Source organism: Pollicipes pollicipes, unplaced genomic scaffold (assembly GCF_011947565.3).
Source record: "Pollicipes pollicipes isolate AB1234 unplaced genomic scaffold, Ppol_2.1 Scaffold_4881;HRSCAF=5763_pilon_pilon_pilon, whole genome shotgun sequence".
Taxonomy (NCBI): domain Eukaryota; kingdom Metazoa; phylum Arthropoda; class Thecostraca; order Pollicipedomorpha; family Pollicipedidae; genus Pollicipes; species Pollicipes pollicipes.
Genome location: NW_023596576.1, coordinates 21,539,967 through 21,566,875, shown reverse-complemented (window position 1 = coordinate 21,566,875; position 26,909 = coordinate 21,539,967). Strand labels below are relative to the sequence as shown.

The window sequence follows — 26,909 nt, the reverse complement described above, 5'->3', positions numbered from 1 at the left end:
TTTCATGTATTGTGTTTATTGTGTATCAAACTTTAATACGTCATTTCTGCACACTTCGTTTTGTGCAGAACAAACATCCTCCCGGACCTTGAAACAGAGGAGGTAACATGGCGCAACCTGTTCAATTGTCCGATGATAGGGTGGCAGCTTTTCGTACTCCGGTCTTTGGCGGTTCCGTTTAGCAGAACCGTACGATATCCACTGTTCCCGCAGCACTGGGTTGAGTAGTGTTGGCTCGTTGGTGTAATCTGGTTAGTGTTCGTGTCGATACGTGTTGAACATCGTAATTTGATGGTGGATGTGCGTGTTTCATCAGTGTATTACACGACACAGAAACGGCCAGTTTCTTGTCGACGTGTGTGCTCGCTGGCAATTGTTGCATACAAATGTACAGAGAACCTTTATGAAAGTCCACATTAGCCTTAACAGATGGTGTGCTTGTGACGTGTGGGCAGTGCATGCAAGAGAGGGGCAATGCATTTTCAAGGCATCATGCATCACATCTTAACTGAAAGTAAGATGCATCACATCTTACATTCAGTTGTCATTAATGGTTTTTTCAGCCATCTTAAGAATGCAGAAGGGTACCGGACGCAGAAAGAAACAAGTACCTCTTTTTTCTCAAGAAGGACATGATATGACAAACATGAAACTTCCAGGTGAGCACTTCCATATTACTTAAGATGCAGAGCAACACAAAAATGTGCTGTGGAGGAAGCATTCCTGATTTGTGTGGTGTTTTGAACCCAGATAGCTATCTTGATGATCAATTGGTGCAATTGACAGCCCTGCCCTTCAAAAGTCTTGAACTCCTTTAGTTTCTGAGCTGCATGCCTGCAGAGATGTGCAGACTTTCTCAAGGAGTCTACCTTAAGGTCACCCAGGCATCCATGATACAATAATAACATTGTTCAAATCCTGCCATTTAAATTAGCCATATGGCAATCAAGGCCATTGACATTATGACTGCTGATCTGCTCATACATGGTGTTTGTAAGTATAACATCCAGGTATAATGGCTGTCAATTGATTTTCAATCAATGTTATGTGAGGGAGTGATGACATAATCAAACAATAATGTATTGTGAAGTATATTTACTAAACAGAGAAACTGTGTGGTTCAGAGCAATCCTTTCCACTTAAAAAATATACTAGGAGTTATGAGGGATTTTTTCCCATGATATCTGATGCTTGCTTGAATTTCATCAAAGTTGGAACATTCCCATGGAGTGAGTAGGATAGTGGGACATTGGTCAGTGTGAACCATTACTAGAATTGATGCATGGCTTAGGTGGTGTTTTTCATGCTCATAGGCTTTTAATTGGTATGTTTTTTTGTCTTTTTCCACTATGTAGCTTGTCACTCAGAGATATAGTTGTGTGAATATGCAATAAATGAACTGTGTGTTCTTGTATCTGTCACCAAGTGATGATTATCTCTTGGGATGAATGAAATGTAATGCAGCTGATAAATACACACCAGTGATTATTAATCACTTATGACATACCATCCACAGCAGTGCAGTACACTTCATCACATGAGGCTAGTTCTTGGTTTGGCCACCAAGGTAGCAACAGGCTCCTGAAACATCAGAGACAAGAGTGATAAAATTAAATTATGTAAATCTTACCCACCTATACCCACCCACCATATGGTGGGTGTTGCAGGCTAACCTTATCAGCAGACCTCACCTCAGGGATATGGAATTGGACTGAAACCTAGACCTAACAGGGGTGGGGGGGGGGGGGGCTTGGCCAATCCTGGTCCCCTGGATATTGGATCAGTCCAAAACTGGAGCCTTGTGGGGTCCCGCTCTTACCCCGACCTCCTACATTCCTGAGTTTTTTGATGGTGCTGCTTTTCTCCTTTTGACCTCAGAATTATGTGTTCCCTATTAGCCAAACCAGGGCAAAAATTTATTTACTGGAATTGTACTACAAAGCTTTACATTTTGTGTGGTAAGTGAGGATTACCTGCTTGCATATAGGCACATGCATTTGTATGTGATAGACCATTGAGATTGAGTTGTTACAGTGTTGTATGACTAGCAGCAATGTTCTCTTTGATTTGCTCTTTTAAGTGCTTGTATGTATTACATGATTCATATGCAATGTGAGACTTTGCTGAAGCACCAGCTCTGTACAGAACCCAGTAATGTAGCACTGGAACTGCAGTATTTCTGATGCTGTGAAGATCTCTGAAGCTGTTTTAGTTCAGCATGCCCCTGTTCTTATGTTCACCCACCTATAAGCCTGGTCTTGATCCCATCACAGGCAGGAACAGGGATCTGAGATCTGTTGTTTAATGCTCTCATTCTTTTCACTTTGTCCAGTTGCTGAGACTGTTATGTCCAATGACCGCCAGGTCGGCGGCCCTGCACGTGTCAAGCCATCAAACATGGCCTGATCACCAACTGCCTCTCGTGCGGGCGTATCGTGTGCGAGCAGGAGGGTGCTGGGCCATGTCTCTTCTGTGGTGCCATGGTGAGTAGTTAGCTGGCAGCAGTTTCACTGACAACCGAAATAGCAGGAGTACAGCTGAGTTGGAGTCAGTCAGCTCTTTTGGCATGCAATTTTGTTTTTAATTGCTGCATTCCTTGGCCAAAAGTGTGTCAGTCTAGCTTTTCAGTGGTGATCGCACGTTTTAGTTCATGCATACAGTGTCCTGGCAGTCATGCCTGTCCAGACCCTGCCACGGTCTCGTACGCGGCAGGCAGAACTGTGTCCGCCGTCCACCGCGCTCCGCCGTCCGTCCCGTTCCAGGTGGGCGACGAGGCCGAGTCTGCGGCGGCCGAGAGGGCCGGCCGGCCCGCTGACAAGGGCAAGGACGCTCTGCTGCGTGCCACCGAGCACAAGAACCTGCTGCTGGAACGCGACCGTGACGGGTGGGACAGACTCTCCCCCACCTCTCTTGCCTCACTGCTGCCGGGCTGCAGATGTGTAAATCTCTGACCCGGAGCGCACTCAGAACTTACCATGAACGCCTGTAGGATGGTGCGGACACGTGAGGGTTACGTACGCATCGCTCCAAATGTCAGCGGCGCGGGAGGATGGTGCTGCATGGTCGACGCCTGGCGCGCACCAGCGGGACGCGAGGGAGTATGTGTGGCTGGACCTCCCCTGACATGACGACGGCGGCGTCCCGTTGGTGCTCGCCCTGGCGTGGGTGGAGCAGCCTGTGATGGGTATGCTGTCTTGTGGCGCTTGCCTGGCCGGCCGTGACGTCTGTGGTGCGTGGCCGGCGCGCCTTGTGACGCCCGCTGGCGCCGCCCTGCAGACTGCAGCGCTCGCAGGTGATCGACGACGAGAAGCGACTACTTCCAGACGGGCTTCCAGCTGGCTGAGTCCGCAGCAGCGCAAGGCCGTGGACGAGTACCGGGCGCAGCTGGAGCAGGCCAAGGCGGCGCGGGCGCGCACTTTCACACTTGACTTCGCTGGTGAGCTGCCCCTCTCACGCAGCCCAGGAAGGCGGGGTGACGTCACGGGGGCAGCAGAGGTGGCCGCTGAACAGTCAGGGTTCTGTTTTGTGAGGGGCGTATCATTAGGGTCTCGTTGGAGCTTTCGCCAGCCCTAGGCCGCGTGATCCGTTGTATTGAGGTCTGCCTTGACCTGAACCGACTCCGGCAGACAGCGAGGTGTGGGTTGCCCTGACCGCCCCTTGCCCTCAACAGGCCGACAGGTGTCGACGCAGGAGGCCGAGGTGTCGGTGGACCAGTCCCACATCGAAAAGCTGATCCGGGAGCTGGCGTCGTCCGACTTTGGACAGGCTCCGCCCAGCGGCGGCGGCAGTAGCGGCACATCAGACGCCGCGCCGTTCCGACCGCAGGTCAGTCGCCGGCCGGCCGCTGGTGGCCTGGGGGCCGGGGGTCGGGACGGAAGGCTAGGGCCCGCTGCCCGCTCTGCCCGAACCGCCCCGTCCGGGCCCAGATGGATTGTGAAGGATTGCCATCCACTCCCACACCATCCCTGGTGGACACCAGGGTTTGGTGACGCAAAACAGCCGGCTGATGTCTCACTTTCAGACTCAGCACACTGCAGTGGGACGTGAACTATCAGACGGCTGCTTAACGCCATCTACACATATCATGCAGTGTACTATAGCTCGATATATGGAAGACTGGAGCGGATCTTGCATACTGCGGTGACACGTTATAGTTAGCTGTTAGGTCATGGTGGTGAGGAGATCGCGTGGATAACATGCGATCGTTATTCTGGCATACTCTGGGTCGCTCCATCTTTTTGTGGGGTCCACATGAAAAGATCCTGTAATATAGAGGTGATGCACGTGGGACAAGTGATGAGTGCTGTGCATGAGAAGCTGCCTTGTGCCCTTTTATGGCCATTCCGACTGGTTTTACTACATTCATCTATGTTGCAGTGTAGCTTACCTGCTGTATTGAATACAGTATCACTAACACTGCGCTCCACAATGAGTGCGCCGTGCTACTATCCTACACTGCCAACAAGCTATAAAACAGCCATGTGACTGGTCTCTGCCCCGTGCTGCAGTACCAGGCGGACCCGCGCCGCGAGGCTGACGTGGACAAGCTGTTCCGCGGCCACACATCCAGCCAGCTGCAGCGCGTGCAGGACGCCCAGCTGCAGCTGCTCTCGGATGACGGCATGTGCCTGAGCATGCACCAGCCGTGGGCGTCGCTCCTGGTGGCTGGCATCAAAGTGTGAGTCGTCCCGCGGCGACCTGTGGGGGTGACAGTTCTGCACGGCGAGGTTCGGGTCCTCCTGAGACCGAGCAGTCGCCAGTACCGGTGTAGGATGTGTCCCGGGCGAGGTTTGGCCCGCTTGAGACCCAGCAGTCGCCAGTACCAACGAGGGATCGTGTCGCGGGAGAGGTTCGACTCCTACTGAGACCCAGCAGTCGCCAGTACCGATGTAGGATGTATCGCGGGCGAGATTCATCTGCCCCTGAGACCCAGCAGTCGCCAATACCAATGTAGGATGTGTCGCGAGAGAGGTTCGACTCCCCTCGAGACCCAGCAGTCGCCAGTACCGATGAAGGATGTGTTGCGGCTGAGTTTTGGCTCCCCTTGAGACCAAGCAGTCGCCAGTACCGATGAAGGATGTGTCGCGGGAGAGGTTCAGCTCCCCCTGAGACTCAGCAGTTGCCAGTACCGATGTGACTAATGGGAATAGTAATAGTGATTGGGGCTTCATGTCTCACGGACGGTCAGGGACATGTCGAGACAGATTTCCTGATTAGGTATCCTGTGAGATGCCGTGGTGGCGTGGACAGGGGCTCGAACCGAACACTGACAGGTTCAGAACTGAGCGTCCTAACCACTATTCCACCACCGCCCTCTGACTGACGTGAACCGAAGACCGACAGGTCCAGAGCTGAGCGTCCCAACCACTATACTACCACCGCCCTCTGACTGACGTGAACCGAAGACCGACGGGTCCAGAGCTGAGCGTCCTAACCACTATACCACCACCGCCCTCTGACTGGCGTGAACCGAAGACCGACATGTCCAGAGCTGAGCGTCCCAACCACTATACCACCACCGCTCTCCGACTGACGTGAACCGAAGACCGACAGGTCCAGAGCTGAGCGTCCCAACCACTATACCACCACCGCCCTCTGACTGACGTGAACCGAAGACCGACAGGTCCAGAGCCGAGCGTCCCAACCACTATACCACCACCGCCCTCTGACTGACGTGAACCGAAGACCGACAGGTCCAGAGCCGAGCGTCCCAACCACTATACCACCACCGCCCTCTGACTGACGTGAACCGAAGACCGACAGGTCCAGAGCCGAGCGTCCCAACCACTATACCACCACCGCCCTCCGGCTGACGTGAACCGAAGACCGACAGGTCCAGAGCTGAGCGTCCCAACCACTGTACCACCACCGCCCTCTGACTGACGTGGACCGAACACTGACAGGTCCAGAACTGAGCGTCCCAACCACTATACCACCACCGCCCTCTGACTGACGTGGACCGAACACTGACAGGTCCAGAACTGAGCGTCCCAACCACTGTACCGCCACCGCCCTCTGACTGACGTGGACCGAACACTGACAGGTCCAGAAGTGAGCGTCCCAACCACTGTACCGCCACCGCCCTCTGACTGACATGGACCGAACACTGACAGGTCCAGAAGTGAGCGTCCCAACCACTGTACCGCCACCGCCCTCTGACTGACGTGAGTTACGTCACGAAGTTGAGGCTGTTTTATCTGGTTTGGTTAGTGACGCGCTCATAAAAATATTCATGGACGGGGCCATAAAGAGCGCAATAAATCAACAGCTAGATCGTAAATAATGGGATGCATATTTGGCCTGATTAAATGAAGAACATTTGGTACGATAGAGCGCTGTGTGATAACACAGAGAGCTCATCCCTGTTGGAGATACAGTTGTAATCGGCCACGTCAGGGGCACCATAAATCGGTGCTGACAGGCGGGCCGACATGTGACAGGTAGATAGGTTTTAGAACATAACATTGTTTCTGTGGAGTTGTATGTTCCGTTTGTTTCATTTTACCCTTTGCAATATGCCCCTTGTTCGTGGTGGTGCCGGATCTGGCAGACCGCGCTCCAGCCTGCTTCATCCCTAATGCTGGATATTATAGTAATGAAAACCTTTTCCCACACCTATCTCCTCATCGGTCCCAAACGTCCTGCCCCTGACGCGTGCTCTCCCTCTTCCTCCTCATCAATCGACGGCCGACGCAAGACAAACCATATGCGCGCTTGTGTGTGTGTCTTGTGTCAATACAACTACAAATACAAGACGGTCGATAACGGCCAAAGGAAGTTTCTAATGGTGGTGCGCTCGTCAAACATACGTTCTGTGTACACAAACATTGTCTTATTTGTAGTGTACAAAGTCCCCATTACACCGCGTGAAGTGGTGTTAGCTTCTGCGCAACACCTGCGTAGCGTCCATCCCTTTGACATATGCGATATTGAGTCTTCGGGCGCCAGCTGAGCTCCGACATTAGCATAGTCTTGGCGGATTGTTCCCGATCCTTGATCACCCACAAGTTCTCGATACGTAAACTATAAGTGATTTGTGCGGGATGTGGAAGCAGTGTAAGCGGTAAGCCCCACGGCACCAACGTTTGCCATGCCTTTGCCAGCTTCGCACACCGCACTAGTCGCAGTTTTACAGCCATTCGTGGCGATAGTGGAGATAATCGCTGCCTCAGCGTCCTACTAAACGGCTTTATGTCATGGGGCCATTCGATGCAAAAAAGTTAGGATTTCCCAACTAAATGACGAATAAAGATGTTCGTCTGTTTTGAAAAGTGCGACTGGTTTACTGCTCGCATAGCAGCTGGTTACGGATAGCTCTCCCACATTGTAGACACTCGGTAACCATTATTTTAACTTAGGATGTTGTTATGTTCAGTGTTTTTGGATGACCTTAAAGAAAAAGTCAATCTTGGTCAGATTACCTCGTAATTGAAGTGAATGGTTTATCTACGTCTGATTTTCACACGGTAGGAAGCTGCCTGAGCCGATCTGTGAGTCGCGCAGAGGTCCAGTCCAGACTTCATGACTGGCCTGCACTGTCGGCCCGTCCGCGCGTGGCCTGAGCCGATCTGTGAGTCGCGCAGAGGCCCGTCCAGACGTCATGACTGGTCTGCGCTGTCGGCCCGCCCGCGCGTGGCCTGAGCCGATCTTTGATTCGCGCAGAGGCCCGTCCAGACGTCATCACTGGCCTGCGCTGTCGGCCCGTCCGCGCCTGTCCTGAGCCGAACTCTGTGCTGCAGACACGAGGGTCGCTCCTGGTACACGCCATACCGCGGCCGGCTCTGGATCGCCGCCGCCGCCAAGGTGCCCACGCCCCAGGAGATCAAGGAAATTGAGGACTTCTACAGTCACCGGGCAGGTGAGACGGTGACCCGACTGGAGCCGGGCGGGTGAGGTACGGACCCCGCCCAGGGTATAACAGTTGGTCCCGACCTTTGCTGATGGAATGGCACACCTGTGCAGGCCTGTCCTGCCGATGACACGGGTCGGGGGGGGGGGGGAGTGTCATCTTCCCCGTGCCGGCGTACTGTGATCGCCTATCCTGCCGATGGGGCGTGCCGGGCGGGTGTCATCTTGCCTACTGTGCCTGCCTACCTGGTGCCTACCTGCTGTCATTATCTGCTGTGCCTGATCGTCTTGTGTCGACAGGCAAACAGCTGAGCTTCCCCGAGTTCTACCCATCCGGCTGCTTGCTGGGACGTGTGAACGTGTTGGACTGCCTGCCGCAGGAAGTATACCAGTGAGTGTCGTCAGGGCTACATTCCCAAGCTTGCTCGCTTCTCATGCACGCTCTCTAGTTTCCACTCCAGGCGTTAGCTTCGGCGCTGCAGTTTTATGCTTGGCGTAAAACTGCAACGACTATGTGGTCTAAGCAACGATTGCGTCTTCGCTTTCACTGCCATAGCGCCAGCATTGCTCTTAAAGTCCTCCAGCTTTGTTTTCGCCTTTTTTCGAAGTGTTTGATGTGTTGGAATACCGTCCCTAACTTCGACAATATTTTAGCTGTTCCTGCGCGTTAACTCCCTTTGCCAATAACTCGCCCATGTAGACATATTCTGGGCGTGCCTCATTTCTCCAGTCTCGTTCTTGTTTTGTGGGTTAGCTTTTTAGAGTGTTTGTGCGTCCTTCTCCAGTGTCTGGAGCCGTTTCCGGCCCTTCTCGTGCGGTCGATCGTAATGACGTCATTTGTGACCTTCGTGCTCGGTTGGTTCTAAAAACAAATTATGTTTGCCAAACCTTCGGAGCGCGGCGTCAGACTGCTCTCGTTACTGGGGTGCTGGCTTACGCAGCTCTCCCCTGTTTTGGAAGTGGTATGCTGGGCAAAAGGCAGCTACGCTTGCAGAGCAAACGATGATTGTTTTTTTATGCGAAAAGCCCCTGTGTTCGTTACGATGTTCGGCTGTTAGTAATTTACTATAACTGGCCTGAAATACACCAACGAACAACAAATGGGGTTTCTGCAGCACGTATGGTTGCGTCGCTGCCATCCTCGGCGTTGCGGAACCACTGTTTTGTCAACGCCAGTCTGCTATTTGAGGGGGTCACGGTAACTTGACCGTGAGCTGTATTTGCTATTGATTTTGCCAGCAGACTTGATAAGATTTCCGTGAAATAACATAGATTACAGTACCTCCACTTCAGGGAAATGCATCGGGCACGTAATTTATGTCTTGCTAGCTGGTTGCCCTGGTTTCATTTGGCAGAAGGCCAGGGGGTTGCGAATTTATCACTTGAGTCAGCAGGCGCCGTGTGGGATTGGTCAGTGCCCTTCAGAGGTGACCAAGCGTTCGTCGACAGAGGCGCAGAGTTCAGTGGACAGCGCCTGCGCTCTGTAACAAAGACCGCTCTGCGCTATCCAATTTTGACCAAACATTTCTGAAACATTGCGCTGGTGCATGCTTCACAAATAACAATTTAAAGGACTTTTCATGTCAGTGACATTTATCCGAAAAAAGAGCAGTTTGACAAGGGCTTTAACATCCACAGTACACTATTTTACGCCACCCGTCACAGTGATTTCTGTCCCTGATAACGTAACATGGTTTAAATAACTGATCTGACCCGACTCATTTGTACCGTTGTCAATACGATTGCGGAAGCGTCTGACTAGCCCAGTGGTGTCCCCTGTCCCGCCCTGTTAGAGCCTCAGTTCAGCGGTGGTGTCCCCTGTCCCGCCCTGTTCCAGCCTCAGTTCAGCGGTGGTGTCCCTGTCCCGCCCTGTTCGAGCCTCGGCACGGCGGTGGTGTCCCCTGTCTCGCCCTGTTCGAGCCTCATTTCAGCGGTGGTGAACCCTGTCCCGCCCTGTTCGAGCCTCAGTACGGCGGTGGTGTCCCTGTCCCGCCCTGTTTGGACCTCAGTTCAGCGGTGGTGTCCCCTGTCCCGCCCTGTTTGGGCCCTCAGTTCAGCGGTGGTGTCCCCTGTCCCGCCCTGTTCCGAGTCTCAGTACGGCGGTGGTATCGCAGCGGTGTCCGGTGTCCCGGTTTGATGGCACCGCCTGAGTGTCGCCGTGTCGGTCACGTCTGGGTCGGCTTCCCCAGGGAGCAGTTTCCGGACGGCGAGAGCGACTCGCCGTACGTGCTGATCTGCAGCGAGCCTGAGCAGCTGCTCGTTAAGTTCCCGATGAAGGGCCAGCACAAAATCTGTGAGTGCCGGGCCGACAGAGCAGTCGTCTGAGTCAGTGTGCGGCCCGCGCGTAGTGTGCGGTGGCACGGGCCGGAGGTCACCGTCCGGAGTGTCTTCGACACGGCATTGTCAAGGGCGCGGAGCTGTTTTTCAGACGTGCACGGACGATGGGTGGCTGGGAAGGCGCGAGGAGTGAGGGCCGGGGGGAGTCATAGGGCCCCTGGTCAACCCACAAGCCTACCAGCTACCAAATACGAGTGGAGGAGGAAGTAACGGAAGTAGAAGTCTGCGGGAAGGGAAGAGTAGAGGAGGATGTAGTACAAATACGGGAGGGGAAAGCAGAGGAGCAAGTAACACAGATCTGTAGGGTAAGATAAGAGTAGAGGAGGAAGTTTCGCAGGCCTGCAGAGGGAAGATAAGAGTGGAGGAGGAAAAAGCACAGGTCTGTAGGGAGGGGAGAGTAGAGGAGGAAGTAGCGCAGGTCTGTGGGCTAGGTGGAAAATATAGTAGAAAGAAGCGCGGGTCGGTGAAGGAGATGGAGCGTAGATCAGGAAGTAAAGCAGGTCTGTGATGAGGAGTAGAGAAGAAAGTAACGCAGGTCTAGGAGAGGTGGGAGGGGGGGGGGGGAGAGGGGAGAGGAGTAGAGGATAGCGTAGTAGCAGGTCTGGGGAGAAGGGAATAGAAGAGAAAGTGGCGGAAATGTGTGGAAAACAGGATAGGAGGGAAAGGAAGTTTCGTAGACCTGTGGGGCGGGGGCAGATGGGGAGTAACGCAGGTCTTTTGAGGTAACACAGGTAACACAGGAAGTCAACAGGCTGGTTGACTTTTAGAGGCTTGCGGTGTCTGTGGACGCTGAAATATAGACAGTTTTGTGATTCAGGAGAAGCAGCTTTCGTCATGAACTTTAACAAAGTTTCAAAGGTAACTACGTGACTTCTTTCCGAATTGTAGCCGCTCTCGTGCAGCGGGGATTGGGTCTTCCTGACAGGTCTGAAGAATAATACTGTGCTATCCTCCGGTACCTGGCTCCGTGGTGGGCAGGTCTGAAGGGGTTGGCAATAGCCTTCAACAACGGTCGGGCGTGGCTCATATCGTTATTGCTGTCGGCGTGATTGGTGTTTTCGTTTACACTGTGGTTCATAACGTTATTGCTCTCGGAGTGATTTGTTGTTTCCTCGACAGCCGTGGTTCATCGTGGTTATTGCTTTCGGAATGATTTGTGTTTTCCTGTCCGCGACCTTGCGTACTTTCAGGAGTCTATTGGACTTCAACTGATGTGCTTCATACATTGGGCCCACCAGATGCGTTTTGATTAATGCGCCGATAGCAGTTGATAGGTTACGTGACATAGCTTGTGGATATATCGCAAGCTGTCTCACCAGAGCTGTTGAGTCGCTGCGAACCTATGTCGGGTGGGTTTGGAGCACGCCGATCACTGACGAACCGTTGTGCTCGTCGGAAAAGGAGGGACAGGACTCCTAACTCAGAAACTCACCAGCGCTTCAGATATTTGTTATCTCGTGATTACATATGACACTGACATCGATACACTGATTTGTATGTAACAGTGAGTACCTGAGGTTGTTGGGATTTGTGCTTGGTAGCATGATAATGTTGTGCCTTTCGTACACTGCTACATTACACCGCAGGGCTGTTCACCTCAGATTACATTGTCACTCGACCGTTACCAAAAACGGCCGAGTGGATAAACGCTGGTAATTGTGTCGTCGTTAGTTGTGATGCTTGTTTCACACTTGGAAGCCGATATTTTACTGGAAAGCTGGAAAGCTCCGATGAAGGAAATGCTCCCCCATTTCTGCATCTTGTTATGGTTTTTCAGATAAAATGGACACCACCATCCACCAGGCAGCGAAGAAGATGCTCAGCGCGCGGTAATGTGACATGCCCAGCGGGTCCGCGCGGCTGGAATGCTGCGTTGGAAATGTCCCGGGAGCGCCGGCGCGGCACACTCCCTGTAGCCGTGGCTCGCCGTCTCGGCGGCCGCGGACCGCTGTGAACTATCCCGAACTGGATCCAGCCCGGGGCGGCGCCGCCGGCAGCGGCGTGCCTGACCGGGGCAGAGCGCCGGCGCCTGCAGACGGCCCAAGAAGACTTCCGTCTTCCTCACCGTCCTCCTGGCGCCGTCCGCTGCCGCCGGGTGCGGTGCGGTGGAGCCGAGCGCAGTGGAGGCGCGTCGGACGAGTCAGGTCCGCTGTCCGGACTCGTGGCTCGTCCAGTAGGCGGCTGATGTGTGCAGGGCCGGACATACGTGAGAACTGTGGCGTCTAACTTGGCCAGTGCCGTCGCTGTTCACTGTTACCGGCGCCGTGCTGTGATTTAATCAGTACTTGTCATCGTTGAAATTCAGTTAAAGGATATAAGTTCTCCTCTGAAAGACTTCGTACGACAAGGAAAAAAGCTTGAAGTGGGTGTACTAAGTGACACGAGAATCCCACCTTGTATAAGATTTCGCAACTTAGCAAAGGAAACTACTTCGGAACGCGTAGCCCGCAACCAGCGCAAGCTATTTGGCTCCTGAAATTAAGACGCGATCCATGTGGCCTTGACGAAAAGGTCATCACTTGCAACCTGCGAAAGAGTATTAGACTTCTCCGTGACCTGAAAAACGTGTAGGACTCTGTTTTTGAAAATTTTCGTGTCATTCGTGCAGTCATTTAACAGCCCTTCTAGCAATTCTCAGGCCCTGATAGCCTGTTGCGCGCATAACTAAGTTGCATCAAATCCTGCATATCTGCAAGCCAGTAGCAATTACGCCATTGTCCGACACGCTGCCGTAGTTGCACGTTCTGTGATTCAGGTTCACTTCTGCCAAGCAAGGGTGGACGGGGATGAGGCAATTTTCGTTGGCAGGCTGACAAATTTGCTGCAAATTAACGCGGTACGGTGACAGGTGACGGCGTTAAAGCGATGTGCTCTTGCTGGCGATAAACAGGGAAGTTTGACACACCCGCGTGTGAGAGTGCTCTTGCCATGCAGCCATGGTCGTCATAGTAATTCAAACTTTCAAATCAGCGTGGAGCGTTGACATTGAGTCATTAACTAATCACAACGTTGCTTCCGCTACGAATGGATCCTTACCTGCGCCCTTTTTCTAGCTGTGGCAGGATTCCACCCGCTTAGGACGTGCAGAACGGCTCGGGAACCCAGTTTATTGTAATGCTGTTTTGTACGCCGCGGCCTTAAAGCGACCACGGTCCAATGTATGGTCACCTAATGTCAATAGAGAGGCTCATTTGAAAGCGTTGGCGCGTTTCAACGCTCGTCAAGTTGTGTCCGGTACGCTCAGCACTGCGCCGTGTCACCACAGGTTGGCCCCGTTGCCGCAGTGCGACACGTCTGCCACATTTCACCGATCTCGCCGGAGCGGATTGGTGACGTAATTGGGGCGCCGCGGGCGGAATCGCCGACCGCGGGAGACAGATGGCCGCACGTGCTCAATGGCGGCGTGATTGAGCGGGTCTGCTGGCCGGGCACTTGTGCGGTGCCCCGCACGGGCGACGGCTCTGAACGGAGCCGAATGACTGAGCGCCGACCAGCGCTGGGACGGCGCGGGGTGACGTAACCCATCATGGCCACCATTCGCCAGGGCCAATGATTATATATATATATATATATATATATATATATATATATATATATATATATATACATGGTACCAAAGCTCATGATGCAAAGAATATATTGATTTCCATATTGGATGGCGTGGTATCAGCTGCATTCTATAACATGTCATCCTTTATTGGACATTTACTAGTGAGAATTTTAGACAAAATCGATGAATCCCACCTTTGTAAAATTCAGACTCACGGCTATCTTAATGTGGATGTCATGCCTGCATACTTCGGTTTTCGTAATATCGGCATAGCGCAAACATAGTTACATACAAATCACAATGCAGGCGTCATCACTTGCGCACAACATGATTGACAGCTAACAATGTTCATCCGCAACACGCAAAACACTCAATGCTCCTGCGCTCTCCGCCCTAATGGCGGCCCTCAATGCAGATGGCGGGTTCCACGCGCATTTGCCTGTTTGTGAGAGGGTTCCATTCGCGGACGTGCTTCGTTTCTACAGCGACGAGTCTTTGTCTCTGTGTAGCGCCTGCGATGAGTTTTATGCTGTTAAGAATTTGCGTGTCGGGTGGGTTTTGTCGCTAATGTGCCAATAAAATTCCCTCATTCCGCGTTATATTTTAACACGGCGAGTATCGATCTGGCATGCGGCGACGTCTAGAGGGTATAGTTAGTGATGCGCCGCGGAAGGCCGAGAGATGCCCTCGTTACCTGCGATGTTGCACATTTTTAGAAGCTTAACAGAAAACCGGGGGGGGGGGGGGGGTCGGGATTTTTCAGGACGTAGGGTTCCGTGTGAAAGTCAAGGGGGAAATTTTGCGTTGCGCCAGAACTGATCGTCAAACATGCATGGGTATATCTTCTAAAGTGAGCCTCATTCCATCAAGTGATTGGCGCCACTTGACGCAGCATTACATCCCTTGTATGGAAATCGACTTTCTAGTTTCTTGCGAAAGGTCACGGTGTGACCTGACATGACCTGAACTGCTTGTCACTCGCCTTACTTCTTTGCCCGAAAATGTTGTGCAATCGTTTAAAGCGGGCTTAGGTCGGTCTCAACATGTCTGATTACCCTGTTTATCAATCATCAAGCGCTATATCTTTTCGCAACGAATATCGATCTGGCATGCTGTGACGTCTAGAGATCACAGGTTTTGATGTCCTGTGAAAAGCAGAGGTATGCGCTCGTTATCTGCGTTTTTAAAGAAAATGAAAGGGGTCGGAGACTTTGCAAGCCGTGGGATCCTGTGATAAAGTTAATAGGAAATAATGTATTGCGCTAGACCCTGATCATTCCATATCTATAAGCTAACGCGAAGTAGAACAAAGTGCTGGAGGCTGTTCATATTTTTGACAAAGTTCAGACAATCAGCCAGCTTATGGATATGCGCGGTAAGCTTTGGTCGTGGTATGGGCAGCCGTTGTCACCTAGAAATAGGCATTACATAGAGGGGTGACAGCCGGATGAAAACTATCCCGGTGTCATTTTACGAGGTGCTCTCTAGCACTGGACTTGAAGCAGTTTTTTTCATAACAACAGGTTTTTTTATCGCGGACACGCGTTGCTGATGGGAACAGCGTATCTCATAAGCAGGTATGATGTGCAGAGAAACACATCGAACCGAGAAGCCTGTGAATTTTAGTTTATATGTATATATATATATATATATATATATATATATATTGGAATTTTTTGGCAGAATTCTTTCTTTGATACATGTTTGATTGAAAATAACTTCTGACGCAGCATTGACGAGCTTTTTGATGCATCGTTCTAGTTTCCGGGCCTGTGACTCTGTGTCATCGCTTAAATTAAAGATGGTTCGCACGAAATTACTCATATATTCATCACTCCTTCCATTCTAACGTTTCGAGATCAACTTTAGATCTTTATAGTGTGTATATAAAGTTACATGTATATATATATATATATATATATATATATATATATATATATACACATCGTTTTCGAAGCCTCTGAAAAGAGACGATGATCTCTCGAAGATCGATCACCGGCGGATCACCCAACAGCCAGGCCAGGGGAATGTGATTCAGGTTAAGTTACCGGTTTCGCTCAGTCTCGTTCTTCTGACACTCAGCTAGTGCGTGGGCCACGGATAAAGGTGCTCCGCATCTGCGGCAAAGTGGTCGAGCTTCCCCGCTGAGCAGTGAGAGTGGGCCTCATACATGTAGCCTTTACGCAACCGACATAGTTTTACTTCGTCGGTTCTGTTTTTTTTAGATGACTTTCATTCGCCAATCTGCGCCCTAATGGCTCGGAGCTCGCTTCACTCTCGTGATGACAACTTGTTTTCGAAGTAGAGGAGAGTGAAATATACGGCAGACAGGTGGAAATGTACGTGGGTGTAATTAATCAGGAGGGCGCAATACAGCAACTTTCTTCTAAAGTTTGTCGACAGGGAGTCGACCAGCGGTCAGTGCTCGTTAAAAACCGCGTCCAAACGTGTTAGTGACACTGGCGGCTGAGTCTCGATCTATGCGTTCTCTTCCGCCTTGATTGTTGGCCAAGCTAACCCCTGCATAATGGGTCAGTCGGTTTCGTGGTGTGACAGCCCTCAAACAAAGCTCACACACACTTGTGCCAAACTATTCACAAGGGTATCTTCCAACTAACAATATGATATGCTCTATCACACAATCCAGTTTTTCATACGCTTCTCGACTCATATGGTTGTAGACCAGATCACACCATGCATTACATTTGTGCGCCGTGATGAGGTTGTCGCGTCAGTGCTCATTGTTTTTTTATGGTAACTGTATCTCATCTCATCTCATCTCTTCTCTTATTGTAACTGTAAGGGTTGATAACATTTGCGGCATTCAGTTGTAGGCATTTCATGAAAATATATACAATTTGTTATCATTTACGTAGAGCCTTCCGAAGCAGGAGAAACTTCTGTCCCATTTACGCGCTGTTGTGTACAGGTAATAAATTTCAGTGAAAGCCGTGGCAACGCTCCAGTCGGAGGCAGGGGGGGGGGGGGGGGGATTAGCAGAAGAACATCAAAGGTGAATGTGGCTGTCGGCTCTGCTGCCTGGGCTGTATCTCACTATGCATTTGCGTTTTCAGACAACACGAAGCCGTGTACCTGGATTGCAAACGCTCTCCAGTTAGTTACCAGGGCTAGCCCATGCCAAGCGGGCATATCAATTAGAAAGATGAGCAATCTTTACCGGTACAATTTTTGGTCAACGGGCTGAGAAGCTGGAGTTGGGTGAAGATGTTAACAAACTTACTACCTTGAATGGTGGCCCGTTTAGAAAGTATATACGAAGTATAAAAAATAGGATTTTCTCATCTCGCGTCAAATTTGTTGTCAACTTTACCTATATAAGGATGTCTTGAACTAAAATGGATTGCCAGAAACAAATAACTCATTTCTCAATATTCTGTTTTGCAACGTGGCGCTTGCTATCGCTACAAACAGCAACTTAATTCCGGCGCTTATTGAGGACTCGGACTCAGAAGCTGCATTTTGCTGAAGAAGGCGTATTTTGCACTGTTGGTTCTAGATACTGGTGTGCCGCGCTGTGGCAGTGACTGTATGAAAACGAATACCTCGCCCAGAAATTTCCTGAAATGTCGCGCACCAGACCTCCGGCGTTTTGGCGCGGCACCGGTCTGGCCAGCAGATCTGTGTTTGCTCTACTTCGCTGTTTGTGATTGGCAGTGTGTGCGAGCGTTCACTTTCATGTACGGGTTCGGACGGAAATACCACAAATGTGGACGGAAAATAGCATTGCCGGGTCTTCGAGCCTCCACCAAACCTTCTTCTTTGTTCTTTTATCACCGGGCGTTTAAAATCCCCTCACGTTTCCTGTCTTCCGAAGTTTTTTGTTCGACCGGAAACTTGGAGAGAGGAAAATGCTCCGGGAGTGAGCAGTCTTGTTCGCTCCCCGATCTGGAAACTTCTGTAATTAAAGATTCACAGTTGGACGGGTCGCCGCTGAGTGGAGAGTGGATGAGTTCTTCGTCTCTGGCAGCGTTCTTCAAGTCGGGTGTGGCTTTATTGTCACGCGGCTCCAACGAGCCACCTCTTGTCCGTTGGAGAGGGCTGCCACTGTTCCAGTCGGCCAGCACGCAGCCCGGGACCATTTGGCAATCAGCGTCAACACGCCTAGCGCGGCCAAACCGCTGATCAATAATGCTGTTTCCAACGACATTTTGGGGACACATCAAGCGCTGATTAGTCGCTCATTGAATGGAAACGCTCATTAAAATATGACTGAATTGAGTGTGCCGCCAATTGGTCCGAAAATGCCTTAAAATGCATTAGCATTAAAACCAGGCGATTATATAGCAATGATTAGCGTTAACGTCCGGCGTCAGCCTCGCCCACTTTCCACTGCAAATAGGTACCGCATTATAAGCGTTTGTGATAAAGCATCATGTGATCTTATCGGTGGCACAGCAGCCAACATTACATTATCACACAAGAACATGTAATGCCGTGAAAAGAAATAATTTTAAAAAACAGTCTTATTTACAGCGATGACATCAAGAAATTAGAGCATTCACCTTATCATCCATTGGTTCTACCGTGGGAGCGCTGTTGAAATTGCCCTACCGTTCCATATTTCATCGCATGAATATATGCCTCACAAAACCATCCCACCCAACGTATCGTCCAACTGCTTGAAGTATAGATGGGCTTCGCAGCGCAATGCAATGTAATGCATATGATAAGGCCCCACACCTTTGCGCAATAGCAACTATCACGTAAATGCCTTGATGATAGGTCTAGAACCGTCCCTTCGCCATAGCTCGCGAGCTGGCCGCGGCCGGTGCGTCGCCTGTGACCCAGCGCCCTGACCTCCAGACCAGGAGGAGCCGGCGCATTCGATCGGACGCGTATCGACTGACCCGCACGCTCCACTCCACCGCAGTCCGAATACCTGATCGCCTCCGGACCGATGCCATTGGTCGCTGGCTGGACTCTTTATAAACCACCGCCGTATGTAGAGAACGAGGTGCTGGGTACCGAATAAAAATTATTGATGCACTGATTTACCAAAACAAACGCACAAAAGCAGTATTGTGAAAAAGAATCCAGCAGAAGCTTGGGTTGATTCATCATGAGTAGATCCGATGTAGGTTAGTATTCATCGTATTCATCCGTACATCGTTGGATGGTCCGATGGGGCAGGAAGCTGGGACTCGAGTGGATGGTTATGAAACGAACAAGACCCGAAGGTCTTAAACGTTAAAATAAGAAAATACCTTAAAATATTGCCAAAAACAGCTTTTTACCTTTAATGGTTCGTCATTGCCAATTCCTTAGAGTGAAAACCACCACCTGACGAACCATAAATCGCGTGTCTTTTATCCCAGACCATCGAGTCATTAGTTTTTGGATGCAACGGAATTTTCAGTTACAAAAAAATAGATAAACTTTTCTGCTCACCGCAGGGAATGAACATTAGGGCTACGACACCGTATCCAATGGAAGGTCGAAAACACAGTATTTGCATCCGCAACAGTCCTTGACAACCTTCATGTGAGAATCATGACCTTATGATGGTTCCGACAACCTGTCGTGATTTGTTTTTACTAATCTATCACGCATGTGCAACTGTGAATTGCATTGTAGACACATGAACTATGAATACCAGGTCGCATATGTTGAACAGACACGATGCGAACCACGTACAGCACGAAGATGACATACAGGTTATGCCCATCAAGCCAGCGTCGCATTCGTATTCAAACTTAGTGTCGGCCTCAGATTTCCAACAGTGGTCTCCCCAGGTCAATCCGATTAAAGTGTCAATGGCTCTGTGTTTCTATTTTCTCTGGGTCACTTAGTTTAACCTCTAAAGACCAATAAAGGTCAAAGCTTGGGTATCCAGACGTTCCTTCATTTATCAAAGGAATATAATGAACAATCAAGCCGTTATCATATTGATCCTCACAATGTTTTCTTTTGTCACGACGCAAAAGCTAATTCTCCAGGTTAAAGGTCAAGGTCACATAAAATGAATACCCTAATGTTCCTTTGCTCATGAAGGAAGTGCAACAAAAAGGATGCCATACTAATAGTCATGAGGATCTCCTCCGCCACACCTACAAAATTAACTTTCAAGGCCAAAAATCCACATCCGCTAAGCGCGCTATGCTAGTAGTTCTTCCTAATTAAAAAAGCAACAAAAGAGGTCTCAAAGTGTCAAATTCATGCCCGTGTTGTCTGCTTTCGCCACACTTGCAAAAACAAACTCTGAAAATTAAAGGTCAAGGTCAAACAAAATGTGGCACCTAAACGATTGACCTGTACCTGTACCCGACCTGTGCCTGCGGTACCTGAATTCTTCAACCAAAGAAATGATAAAAAACTGGTATCGTGGTAATACACGTAGGGTCCACTTTCGTCACACGAAGAAAAAAGCAAGGAGAAGTGCAAAGGTGCCACAAAAACGGCAACCTAACATTTATGCGTTAACTCAAGAAGAATCGAAGCTGAAAGACACAGAAAACACAGTACCATTGTATCTATTTTCAATCCAGAAATAAAACGAAAGTTGCGTTTTATTGATGCCCGTGGCGTGTGCTTTCGCCACACTTGACAATACCAAATCTTAATCACGTAGCAGCATGCCTGCCTTCGTGTGTGTGTGTGTGTGTGTGTACGTGTATGTACATGCGATCGTGCGTGCGTGCCTGCGTGTGCTGGGAGGGGATCTGACCACTTTAAAATAGCTCAACGTACCTTCGGAAAATGCCATAAAGCAGGGTCCTCCCCGAAGCTGGTCCCCTTTCTTTTTCAGGCGATTGAATATGAAACTATCCTGCTGCTTTCTACTTCTGTCACGAAATCACGTGGCAGGCGAGGCGGCCAGTCGGTAATCTGAGAGCTGACCTCCCGTCCGGTCATGGTCAGACGTTCGCCGCCTGCCACCGCACTGTCCGCCTCTGGCAGGCGGCAGCGCGTCTCCCATCTGAAGCAATTCCGTTCCGGCGAGTGCGGACGGCTTCATCTGCTCCGGCTGCTCCCCAAGTGATTAATGGCCGCGGTCACAATGGGCCGAACTGGGAAACGGGGGCACGGCCTAGCCTCGGGGCGCCGGCCCGGGGTGCAGCTGTACCGGAGCTGATGTCACAGAGTTCCTCCGAATGTTGGCCCGGGGTGCAGCTGCACAGGAGCTGATGCCACAGAGTTCCCCCGAATGCTGGCCCGGGGTGCAGCTTTACCGTTGCTGATGTCACGGTTTCCCTGAACGCTGGCCGGGGATGTAGCTGTACAGGAGCTGATGCCACAGAGTTCCCCGAACGCTGGCCCGGGGTGCAGCTGTACCGGAGCTGGTGCCATAGAGTTCCCTCAAACGCTGGCCCGTTGGGCAGCTGTACCGGAGCTGATGTTACCGAGCTCCCCTGAACGCTGGCCCAGGGTGCAGTTGTACCCGAGCTGATGCCACAGAGTTCCCCCGAACGTTGGCCCGGGGTGCACCTGTACCGGAGGTGATGTCACAGAGCTCCCCCGAACGTTGGCCCGGGGTGCAGCTGTACCGGAGCTGATGTCACTGAGCTTCCACACCGCCCTCAGTTCGGATGTTGTTCGATAGTCCGGCCACGTGTGACGGCGTTTAGTGGAGGTCCTCGTTGATTGAGCCTCTATGTGGCCGCGCCACATTGAGACACGGACCCGCCCTGCAAACCAGTCGAAAATTGTGGCAAGTGAGTTACTTTGGTACAAGTTAAGGCTGTATTTGAACAATTATTTTAAGCTGCCGTGGAAAGCCGGTATTGGTTATACTGCAAAGTTAAAGCAAACAATGTTGATACTAATTTATTGCCTTGTCTTGGCAAACGCCGGTGGGAAACCCCTTGGGTGACAAGCATTGCAGCTTGAAAAATTGCGGTTACACCTCATTTACAATCAGATGCATCCAGTAGCGCGTAATGCCGAGGCACCTAACAATCAAATGAAAATGTCGCGTTCACGCAGCCGAAGACCGGGCTCTGTACTGAGGCGCGATGGAATGGCCGCCGCAGGTTAAGAAACATTATCATGACACCTGCGATAATGTCATCAGGCAAAACAAAAACAACAAAAAACCATTGTGACCAACGGCCCTGGAGCGGTTGCCACCTCAGCCTTGGTCTCATTCCGCCGAGCGGCACCATGCGTGACAGGGCGACGGAGTGACGGCACGGCTGCTGTCCGAGCCAGACGAGCCGGGCCAGCCCCGCTCGCCGGCTGGGATGAGACGTGCACCCGTGCCTCCAGGCATGAAATGAGACCAGACGTGCTAGCGCTGTCCGAGTCGCACACAAATCACCCCGCTGCGGCCGAAATGCCAGGTTCGGGCTATAACCGGGCCCGCGCTGCTCTCGGCGCCTCTGCGATGCGCAGGCACGTCTGTGACGACTTCAAGCTGGCTAAATGGTGCGACGCCTCCAAATTTCAGACGTGCCCAGTTCCTGCGGTAAGAGGCGGCGTCTCGAGCTGGGTCCGTCGGCTGGAGCCCACTGGAGCTGGCCGCCGCGCCTCGGCGCGTGGCACGCCGGCGCCTACGCAAACGACGACCATATCTACAATCAGGGCCGACGATATGTCACCAGCAGCGTCAGCCCCCGCGCACCACCTAAGAGCAATGGTCTGGCCACCACGTGCAAACAAAACGGAGAAGTTCATAGTTTAGATATGAAAGAATTGCTGGATTTGCTACTCGGCAATGGCACGCGTAATCACACTCAACACTACCCATATATATATATATATATATATATATATATATATATATATATATATATATATATATATATATATATATATATATATGGAAAGATAATGGTTGAACTCGGTAACAAGCATATATATATTTGCATTATATATATATATATATAAATCTATATAGATATATATATATATATATTATGCATATATACCTCAAAAATAGTCTGAAATATTGGAATCCAATCATTCCGGCCATGGGCAACATAAATAATTGAGCCTGGGCTCAAACGGAACTAATCTGTGAGCCTCCATGACAGAAGGTCAGTCAGTGCATACACATTGCGTTACAGCACGTGCTTCATTTACCCTCGTAGGTAGGTCATTTAGCTGTCATGGGCGCAAAATGACCATAGTAGTCTGCGCATCCTAAAACTCCAATCAACAACAACGTTCCGCTCACACACTGTGTATAGTGAACTTCATCCTGATCCCTGAGCTTCAGCCCACCTGACGGTTGGGGCAAACGTGACAGTCTGGCCCCTGGGGAAGTTCAGCCGGTCGGACTTCCAGCTTCAGGCCTTTTAAACTTGTGGACGACCCGTGGTGGCCTCCGTCCTTCATATAACTCCAAAACGAAAACAAATATAGGTTCGATGGATCTGAGGAGCGGGCAGGCCAGGAATGTCGCGGTCCTCTATTCGGCTAAAAAATATGTAAGTTATTGAGAACATTTGCGAAGAACATTCCGCACTTACACAAGACAGTACTTTCGCCTTATTCCTCGTCGAATAACCAGGATGCGTTATGATATTGGCTACAAGCATTTATCAAAACCATAATGGCAAGTAAATTTAACATTTGAAGTTCGAAATTGACTGTCGATTCCACTCATTTTCTAGTGGTTTTAAAAGGCTAACAGAGTAAAAAAGGAGAGAAATCCACGCATTACAAATACGTAAAAAGCTTGCGTTTTCACGTAATTAAAATATTTAGTTACATAAACACTGCCCCTTGTTAATGGCAGGCAATTGCTCCTTGCTTAAACGCCTGAATGCTGGTGACTTATTGAAAACTCTTGCTCGCTGTCTAAAAAAGAACTTGAAAAAGCGAGTGTGATTGGCAGACGATATCGAATTTTAACATACCGCTCACAATCGTTTTGTTAAAGGCATGCAACCAAAATTTTCTTACACCTGTCTCTCCTTTCTCCTGGTTATTCGACGAGCAATACAGCTAAAAGCGCTGCCCTACGTAAATTTTCGTCCTCTGTGAGACAGCAGGACTCTCGAAGTGGTCCTCAAGCCGCCCCAGAACCCCCGAAGACGCGTGGGGAGACACGCCGTCCTATTACAGGTGAACAGTGTCGCGCGCTTCCAGATTATTTCTTCTCAAAACGGATTTCGCGCTACCGAGCAGTGACCTGCAGCAAGCGCTGTTGTGCCGCCCTTGCTATCATGGAGGGAAAATGCCCTGATAACCGCCGGTCGCGCACCGGCCACCTGAGTGCAGGAGTTGTGCGCGTCTGCGCTGGTGGCCGCTGGCCCCATTAGCAGTGGCTTTAGCGATACAAAAATAATGCACATAACATTGTAGATCATCTAAAAACCGCAGGCTGTCGACCGATCACGCTGTCATGTGGCAGGCTCTTTCTTCCGGCAAATAAACAGTTTCAGTTTTTGTTCTTGGAGAGATGAATGTGGTGGCTGGTGAGTTGGTATCCTGTAGGATATCGGATGTTTTTTCTTCTTCAAGGCTCTATGAGTTGCTAGCTTCAAGATGCCTAGGCGTTGTCCGAGACAACGGAACGAGATTATACATACATATATATATATATATATATATATATAAATATATATATGTATGTATGTATATGCGTATATAAATATATTATATGTATTCTGTATATGTTTTAAATAAATAAATATATATATATATATATATACATATATATATGTGCCATTTTTGGCAACGGATTAAACGGTGACGCACTTGTTCGAGCCGTGCCGAGTCCAACCCGGTGGGGCCCATATCGATCCTTAGGTCGAATCGCCACGGCCTCACGAGCCGGAAGCCTCGCCGGCGAAGCGAGTGCGCCGTTATTAAGGAGCACGTTTACTGAACAGATAAGTGTGCTGTCTAGAGCAGTCTTTTCCACTTAAAAAGTATGTGAATAGTTATTAGTAAGTCTTTTACATCATATCTGATACTTGCTTCAATATGCTCGAACGAGAAGCATTCCCTTTAAGCGCAAACTTAGCGCACACAGGCGCCTTGCCACGCGGCCATGCGTCTGCGCCAACAAGACACCGAGCTGCGGCGATACAGCACGGCATCAAATAATTCAGAGCTGACAGCTGTAACCGACAAAGCCTGCTTCACAAGTCAAATGCTCAGCTTTCAAATGCTGTTCTCCCAATGACCACCGCGGTTGAGATTTCGTTGCTTATTCCGGACGGTTCCAGAAAGCCGTTCTGGGCGTCACTGCTAACGGTGGACTCCTTACCTGTCTGTAGTCAGTTAGCAACGCTACTCCGATGCTTCTATTGTACTATGCAGTCATTCAAAAATGTATCCCTTGCAAGTACCGTGCCGGGGGCGTAGTTTCATAAAATGTGTGTGTGTGGAGGGGGGGAGGGGGGCAGTAAAAATGACGCGACGTGCTTCTAAACCCCGAAATGCGCAAACAAACGGGTTCCTAGCCGCGTTCGGGCCATGTTCTCTTCAAAGTTGGAAGATCCAAGAGAGATGGACGTGGAGGAAACCCCCTACTGAATGGAAAACTACAACCCTGTACTGTGCTTTCCCTCGGCAGCTTGTTTTCATGAAAAATAATCCACATTTCTACCAATCCTCCGCAACTCGCTATCAACTCAATCCTCTTTCCATTTCTCCTCGCGAAGAGAGGACCGCAAAGAAGCATTCTGATGTTACTGCGACTTTTGCCAGCCACGAAATGAATGAACACAAGTTGAGTTCACCATTGCTGGCTGCCGGCTCACACACACAGCCCGTGCGCTTTCCGCCGTTTTACTGAAGGCGATGGCGACTCACTGAGCGATCGATCTGGGCGATCGGGCTGGGCGATCGATCGGCTAACCTGCCCAACCTACAGCTATCGCGAACCAGGCAGGGACAAACCAGGTAAACCCCATCCAGGCAACGCTGGATTCAGCCATCAAAACTGCGTTCGCCAATGTTCTGTGCGCCCCTCAGTGAAAGCTCCCTGGGGCCTGAAGCCCTGTCCGTATGTCAGTTTTTGCTGATCAGATTATGGACTGATCTCTGAGTTGATTACCGTCTGCCGGAAAGCCGTCCTCAGTTGAGCCCGCTCTGTTTGTGGGGAAGCTCCTTTGGGCAAGCTAGACCTCTGTTTCGTGGCGAGCACGTTTTCGCCATTTATCGCAGCTTCAGTCAAGATCGAATGCAGCCATCAGGTTTACAACCAATTACCAATAATGGCGCGGTTTAAAGCCCACCAGTGAACGTCGCCACTTGAGACGTGAGAAAAACAGGGGAAAGCCTGTAACGGGTTCACCCCCAGGGCGGCCGGCCGGTGATTTACCCACGACCCGTGTCAGATGCCGTGACAGCGGGCCCGGTACTGGTGGACACAGCTCGCCAACGCTAGCGTTCCAGTCGGGCCCCACAGGATACAGCACCAGTGCGCCGGCGGACTGCAGCACCCGATACTGGCGGTAGCGAACCACTCTGGCCAGGCCTGACACGGACGGCGCAGTGTCCAGCTGCGCAGTGTCCAGCGCCGCCTGGCATGGACGGCGCAGTGTCCAGCACCGCACGCCGCGCGTCTGTTAGAACTGGGGAAGTGACGTGGTCTCAGAAAAGTTCTGACATATCGAGAACACGGGCGAAATTTGAGGCTACAGATAGGGCAAGTTGTGCGCTTTATGATGCGATGTTTACCGACTCCCGACTCGAGGCCACGCTACTTCGCCTGCGTCTAATTGGAAAAAATGAAAGGTTCGTGTTCATAAAGCATGGTAGCCGACAGGGACAACGCTAACAGAACAACAATATATCATGACACAAACGGTACATACAACCTTGCGAATGAAGGTGAGGTATGCACTCCCATAGAATGAGTTATGCGCAGACGAGCGATTGATGAGTAATGTTCCATTGTGTTCTTTCCTCTGATGAACGATCACCAAGGGCCTAAGTCCGAAATCCGCAAAAAAAAAAACACGAAACAGGAGGGAAATCAATACCTTTTCGGACAATACTGTTAAAATACCCGTAAATCCTTACTCCGTCGGCGTTTTTAGATCAGAGGAGCCCAGTCGTGACCGACAGCGTTTAGGGCTGCCACTGAAGCCTCTGAGCAATCAGAGGGGAATTCCACCGGTCAGGGAGTCATCAATGGCTAGACGGGTCCCCAGTGAACAGAACGGCTCTGAGCGCCCAGAGTGTCCTGCAAGGTCAATGCAACCTCTGAGCGACCAAAGGGCCCTTGAGTTGTTTCCTCGTTCCCTCAGCCTTC

General features: G+C 50.6%; 1 pseudogene; it reads left to right on the top strand.

The window, feature by feature from the left end:
• The first annotated feature begins 152 nt into the window (after nucleotides 1–152).
• Nucleotides 153–13,725, top strand: LOC119101553 (activating signal cointegrator 1-like; annotated as a pseudogene).
• Nucleotides 13,726–26,909: the final 13,184 nt, after the last annotated feature.